Genomic DNA, 7,574 nt, shown 5'->3' with positions numbered 1-7,574 from the left:
GGATCTCTGTGACACATGGGAGGTAAATGACTATAATTAACACCACAGGGGGGAAAAGGGCAACCAGAGAATGTTATTGCTGAGTTATTAGCCATTATGACTCAGAGAATACCTTGGGGAAGGGCAGGGAGAATGTAAAAGCCACAAGAAAAACGCCCTGTGAAATGCTATCTTCTGGGCCTGATATAGGCAATGTAGACATGATCTCACATCAGGTGTGCCCCAACCCCTTTGAGTAGGCCTGCACAAGGTTGAACCTATCATCATGGAGGGAACCATGAAAGCCCTATCTCTCCCTGCTGAAACTACTGACTATTGATAAATTCTGGGAAAGGGACAGTTATTGTCTTAAGCTGGTATCTACTCAGGAACCCACCAGGCACCAATAGGTATTCCCAAATTCATGGTCATGTAGAAGACCCTGGTGAAACTCTGAGGGCCTCAAAACAAAAGGATAGAAATGTGGAAATGAGGCCTAGAAAGAAGAGGGACAAGTAATAGGTATGGCAGGGAGATGAAGGTTACAGTAATCTGAATGACTATATATGCATATGACATTGCCAAAGAACCAGTTTCGTAAATATAACTGAAGAAAGGCAGAGAGAAGTCTAGGTTACACAACTCCACATGTAAGGAAGAGATGGGTACCCTTTGCTGTAGATGCTACAGTCTTTCCTGTGATTCTTCTGCTTAAGTAATAGGGGGATGCAGGACAAAGTGAATGAGGACTGGAGGAGATACCTGTAACATGTGCTTCTCCCTGTCTGATAAACATGATTGCCTAAGGGGAGTGCAGGCAGTCTCTGTCTTACTAGCTCCTTTTCTGCCATTTTCTTTATTCATTTTTGCTTCTTAACAATATATAACATTAGTGGCATTTTCTTTTCTTTAACACTTTTCTTTCTAGCAACATAATTTTGCATTTTTATCCCAGGATTCCAGTTTCATATGTTATTCTTCACTGATGTTTTCTACCCTAGGCCATGGAGAAGTGCAAGGATGCAGGACTAGCCAAGTCCATCGGGGTGTCCAACTTTAACCGCAGACAGCTGGAGATGATCCTGAACAAGCCAGGCCTCAAGTACAAGCCTGTGTGCAACCAGGTGAGGTTCTTTCTCTACTTTCCTTCAGGCTTTCTTTCCTTTCTTCTTGTACTGTTGATGGTGTCTCTGTGTCCTCTCTATATGTTTGCCTTTTTTTCTTTCTTTTAAGATGGCTAAGAGGAGGGCTTTCATCCTGGGTTCTGAGAGAGCTCATAACTGTGTCTTTGCTTGATAAAACCAAACAATGATGAAGAAAGACCACAGTGCTGAACTAAGTGAAATAGTTTAGAGAAGTCACTGCTAACATTTGAGGAGGAAGCCATTAATCAAACTTCAGAAGAAAGGCACATTTAGTTCTTAATAATGACAAGACACTGAATCAGAAAGAGAGAGGAGTCTGGCAATACTGGTAGCAGATAAAATCCATACTCAGAAAATTGTGGTAATTTGTAGAGTTGATGAAGTACCTGAAAACATCTATTGTGTGCTGATTGTATGATCAGAGGTACTTTTTATAACTTTCAATTAAGAAACATGGTCTTAGAAAAAAATGTGACATATATGAATGTATTAGGTTTGTAATGACATTTTATTTTCAAATATAAATGTCAAATAAACAACACAGAAGTAGAAACATTATACTGGCTTTATAATGAACCACGTTCAAATTTGTAGAACATTTGGAGGAATAATACAAAATACAAGTGAGTCTAAACCAGAGGTTCTGAATCTTCCTAATACAGTTCTTCATGTTGTGGTGACCTCCAACTGTAAAAATTATTATTATTGCTACTTCATAACTGCAATTTTGCTACTATTGTCATTTGTAATGTAAATATCTGCTATGTAGTATATCTTAAATGTGACCCTTGTAAAGGGGTAATTTGACACTCCCACAAAGGTTGATAACCACTGGTCTAAAATGATTGATTTACCATGTTCTGTAATTCAGGCAAGTACATGTGTCCACATATGTACACAATTGTTTAATATTTTGCTGAACCCATTGAAAGTAAATTATAGAAATAACTATTCACTCTGTAAAATGTCTGGTCTCTGTGTTTGGCCACTTTTACAGCAGGAGAAAGTTGCTCTACTGATGGCTGAGCAAGGCACTGATCAAGGAGTATAGTAGGATATCATTAGAAGTCATTTTATTGCTATGATCCTTGAGTAGAATAGTAGTATTTGTCTTTACCTCAGGTCCCTGGCCCATCTACTCTCAGGTTCTGGACCATTCAGAAAATGTCAGGAATGAGGTCCATCTCACTAAGTGGGTCTTAAGTCAAATCAGACATTGTTTTATGTTGCCATCACAATAGCATACCTTGCTGGCATGCCATCGTTGTAGAACAAAGAGATTGTCCTTGGGCTGGTGTTTACATTTTTTCCTTTGGTAGTATGCCTTCCTGTACTAAAGTTTCTAGAACGTAGAAATAAAGCCTCTGTCTAGGCACCAACATCATTTCTCCATGTTTAATGAGTCGTGTAGGGGTTGTCTTCAGCAATGAGGACTTGCTGTCAGTTTATGAAGAGCATCCTATCGTCTTGGCTATAGCCTGAGTTGTTTGAGGATTCCCATGGATCCCTTTGACTAACAATTCAATTAGATGGATCCCAATCCCAGCATTGGGAGCTTCATTCACTGACAAGAGATAGCCAGTTGAGAGTTTGTCTCCCGCCCCCATTGTTTGATTTTATTTAGATCATCTTCGTAGATGTATGTATTTTAGGAAGCTTCTATTGTATTGGGATTATTTCCTATCACTCAAAGGGCTCTCAGTTTTAGCTGTCTCTCCCTGTATTATCACCCTTTCCTCTCTGCCTCCCCACATGATTCTCCCCCTCTAGTCCTTCTGCCATCCACCCACTCTAACTATGTATTTAATTTCCCTTTTCTCATGAGGTCTACCAGTCTTCTCTGTTTCCTTACATTTATATCCAACCTCTGTAGTTCTACAGACTGTAGTTTGGTTAGCATTGAGTTCACTAATATCTATATTTAAATGAATACATATCATATTTGTCTTTCTGGTCCTGGGTTATCTACATACCTACATCCATTTTCCTGAAATTTTCATGATTTTTGATAGCTGATTAATATGTAATTTTGTGAATGTACGCCATTTTCTTTACCCTGTAGACTCTTCAGAGACATCTAGGTTGTTTCCAGTATCTGGCTAGTATGTACAGAATAAGACAGCAATGACCATGGATGAGCAAGTGTCTCTGTGGTAGGATAGTGTCCTTTCTGTATAGACCTAAGAGTGGTGGTATAGCTGTATCTTGACACAGACTGATTTTCATCTTTTTGAGGAGCTGCCACTCTAATTTTCATAGTGCCTGTACAAGTTTTGAATCCCATCAGCAATAGATGAGCGTTCCTCATACTCCACAGCCATGCCAGCACAAACTAATGCTTGTTTTGTTGATCTTAGCCATTCTGAAAAGAATAAGATGAAATCTCTAAGTAGTTTTCATTTGCATTTCTCTTATTACTAAAGATAGTGAACATTTCTTTAACTGTTTCTCCACCGTTTACCTTTCTTCTCTTGAAAATTCTGGTTAAATCTGTACCCTGTTTTTTTTAATTAGGTGGCTTTCTTGATAATCAGAGTCAAGTCTGATTAATTATGTGTATATGGTTTCAGCTGACCACTCTGCATTAGGAAGCCAGTAAGGGAGCTCATCCCAGGAAGGCTAATCATTCTCCCAGCATCTTTAGTTGCCTGTGTTTGTCTAGGACTAAGACCTGTGACATTTCCCTACTTAGATGTTAATGATTCTATTGATAGTGCTATTTACTTTCTTACATGATGTATTAGTGTAAAGAGGACTTAATTATAAAGAACAAACAAACTTACTATATATGATAAGTTACATTTTGATTTCTTTCTTTTAATCATTAACTCTGTAAGAAAGGAGTTACTATAATAAACACCATCATTAGAGGACAATACTTTTGTGTTCTCTCTCTTCCCTCCCTCCCCTGACCCCCCATCTGTATGTGTGTGTGTGTGTCCATCCCCCCTTCTCTCTGTGTGTGTATGTGTGTGTCTCCCTCTCTCCTCTGTACTTGTACTTATTTTAATTATTCTTCTTTTGATGTAGAAATCAACTAAATTTTTAACAATTTTCTTCAGACTTTATTTGGTTGAATATTTAATCAAAATCTTGTATTAATCTACTATTCATTATTTAACCCTCTGTGAATGCATTTTTCTTCCACATGGAATTTGTTATGTCTGCCATAGTAGAAATTGGTCCTAAGCGTCTAAGACCTGATCCACAGGGTTACTGAATCTTTATTTTTACTTCCCAAAAGAGATGTTTCATTTATTTTCAAAAAATTATGATATAGCATTGATACTTTCCATTCCAATTACATGTTAATATTGTTTTTTTTAGTTTCATTCCCTGTATTATTCCCCTTTGTTTTCAGTATGAGATTTTATATACTTTGATACCTTTCTGTTCTCTTTATGTACAGGTAGAATGCCATCTTTATCTCAACCAGAGCAAGTTGCTGGCTTACTGCAAGATGAATGACATTGTTCTGGTTGCCTTTGGCGTCCTGGGAACTCAGAGATACAAATACTGGTAACAACAACAGCAGAATTCAACTCAGTCACAGTTGTTAACATATTTTTAGTTCTACAATAGTTAGGTTGCTGGAAATCACTCGTTGTCAAAGTGAAGGTTATTTTTGAGAGGTTATTGTGATCAGCTGCTAGTCCACTGACTACATTTGAGAATTCCTGAACTCTTGTGGCTATTTTCATCTGTGCTCAATCTTGGCACACTCGTGCATGCAGACACACACACGAGCACATGCACACACACGTGAGCATACACACACACTCACAAAAGCACAAAAGTACAATTTCTGGAATTCATCTTTCCTTCTAGTGTTAAAGACGATACCCCAGTTCTCTTGGATGATCCAGTTCTTGGTGCCATGGCAAAAAAGTACAAGCGGACCCCAGCCTTGATTGCCATTAGATACCAGCTGCAGCGTGGGATTGTGGCCCTAGCAAAGAGTTTCAATGAGCAGAGAATCAGAGAGAACATGCAGGTGATGAGGAGATGGAGCACCAAGACACTTTCTTCTCTTCTTTCTTTCTTCCTTCCTTTCTTCATTTTACATCCAACATCAGCCCCCTTCTCCTCCTAGTACCCCCCTCACATAGATTTCAGATTCTTCCCCCATCCCCTCTTTCTCCCTAACCCTTATCCCCCACCCCCCACTGCTGCACATCAAGTCCCTGCAGGTCAAGGCTTATCCTCTCCCACTTAGTGCACCAGGATTCTTATGTTGAATCTTTCGTGCTTCCCACATCCTTCATTTTTATCTTGGGGATTTTCAAATGTACAAAAAAAAAGTACAAATTAAGTGGTACATCTTTTACCTAAATATGTCAGCTTTAAAAGTGTTGATATTTTTATTATTTCTCTATAACACTATTTTGGAATAACACCAATGAATTATGGACCCATGTGTTGATATTGTACAAGTTAGTTACCATCATCTTGATAAAACTGGTTGGAATTATTTACAATAGGCTACTCTTCAAGGTCGTCTATTGACCAGGAATGATTAGTAATTGGACAATTACTACTTTATATAATGTGGAAAATGACTTTTCTAATTCTAACTCTTAGTTTATGGGATATACAGATTCAACTGTATCCGTAAAACTATCTCTAGCCTTTCATATACATGACATTATCTCTCTTGAGTCACATCAGTTTCATTTCTTCTGTTGCCTGTAGTATTACATGTTGTATGTGATGATACATTTCCACTTAATTCTTAGTCTGGTCTTCAAGATTCACTTGAATGTTTAGCTTGATGATTTTAAGAATTGGAGAGAACTTCACAGATATTATAACTATTGTCTTTGAAAAATATAGACATATATTTTCAAAAATATATATTATAATAACATTTCTTCTCTATAACAGGCCTTTGATTTCCAACTAGCTTCAGATGACATGGAAATTTTAGATGGCCTGGACAGAAATCTTCGATACTTTCCTGCTGATATGTAAGTAACTTTCATAGGATTTTATAATTTTGATAGTTCTCTACTTATTCTTTAAGGAGATTATTTTAATAGCAGATCTGTCAGAAGTGACCTCAATAGGAGGACATCAATGACCCATGAGTCAGAGAAGACACAGATCTGGGATGCTCTTTCTATACCCTGTCAGAGTCTTGCTCTTCAGCACAGAAAATGGGGTGATGGATACAAGACCACCTTGGTCTGATGCACCTGCTTCTCCTATATTCATTGCATGTATCCACAGCACTGGGTCAGCCAGCATCATTGCCACGTCCGTATTCTTCCTGCAGGTCTTTTGATTCTATGTGTACCCTGTCCATACTTCAATGCAGAAATTGATTCTGTACTGCCACCATGTGGGTCCCAGAGATATAATTCAAGTCACCTGGGATGGCAGCAAGCACTGTTTGCTTTTGAGACATCTAATGGCTCTTAGCAGTATTTATTATTGTCAAATACATAGCTAGACTTACACAATTCAAAAAAAAATAGTTATTGCTTCCTTGAGAGTTTACAGTAAAGTCTCTTTGCCTTTTAGAAAGATGTAAACCTTTGACTGCTTGTCTCTGGGCTCTCTATGTATTAGGTTCCAAGGAAAATATAATTTGAACAGCTCACTTGTTCTTTCTCAGATCCATTATAAAGTACTGTTTTTTAAAGTAAGAACACAGCTCATCTGGCTTTATCAGAAAACAGTTTTTAATTTTTACCTCAGTGGCATCTTTGTAGAAATCTTATACTATATAAGCAGTCACCAGAAACATTGTACATTATTCTTTCTTATTGTAGGTTTAAGGCTCACCCTAACTTTCCATTCTTTGATGAATATTAAGATGGAGGCCCTTGCCATGAGTTCTGCTAGAAGCCCTTTTGTGTGATACTGGACTCTCGGATGCCAATAACAAGACACACTGAATCCAATCCATACTGCTTAGCAACTCACCCCCCCCCTCCCGTTTGAGCTGGGTCTGTACATCAGAGAACAAATTCACTAACGTTTGCTTCTTTTCTTTAAATAAATAAAAGTATTTTTGCTTCAGCCCCACCTACTCCTGTGTATGATTTGAATATCTTACCTCCTCCTGACCCATTAAGAACTCAAACTGATTTTTCTGGAAATGTTTGTGTGGTGTTTGAGAGTTAACACTCATTGTATTGACATTTCTAGGGTGGGTATGGATAGAGTTCTCAACCTTTATGGAGGTAGCAATTAGAATGGGTTTTATCAGTCAGTGTTTCTCCTGGTATTCAAACAACAAGAAAGTACACCACATGTAGTCTAGAAGGCAAGACACATGTAAGAAGAGCAGCCAGCAGCCCCAGAAGCTCAAGTAGTAGAGCTCCAAGAAACTAAGAAAGCAGCCTCTGTAGGAAGCTTGGAGAGAGCCAAGAGTGAAGTCAGTCTGCAAAGATCTTGAGCTCTTTAAGATGGAAACAGAAGCAAACTCTGGTGTATCCTGATTCC

General features: G+C 38.2%; 1 pseudogene across 1 annotated transcript in view; it reads left to right on the top strand.

Moving 5' to 3' along the window:
- The window catches only part of LOC308421532 (aldo-keto reductase family 1 member C18-like), a 13,428-nt pseudogene extending 6,334 nt beyond the window's left edge, over nt 1-7,094 (top strand). Inside the window, exons 4-8 of the transcript XR_013975665.1 lie at nt 981-1,103; nt 4,534-4,643; nt 4,953-5,118; nt 6,009-6,091; nt 6,899-7,094. The product of XR_013975665.1 is annotated as an aldo-keto reductase family 1 member C18-like (transcript). The remainder of the gene's footprint in view (nt 1-980; nt 1,104-4,533; nt 4,644-4,952; nt 5,119-6,008; nt 6,092-6,898) is intronic.
- The last annotated feature ends 480 nt before the right edge of the window (nt 7,095-7,574 follow it).

The sequence above is a fragment of the Micromys minutus genome (genome assembly GCF_963924665.1).
Source record: "Micromys minutus genome assembly, chromosome: 6".
Taxonomy (NCBI): domain Eukaryota; kingdom Metazoa; phylum Chordata; class Mammalia; order Rodentia; family Muridae; genus Micromys; species Micromys minutus.
Note: the sequence above shows the minus strand (reverse complement) of the source record. Positions and strands in the feature narration are given on the sequence as shown.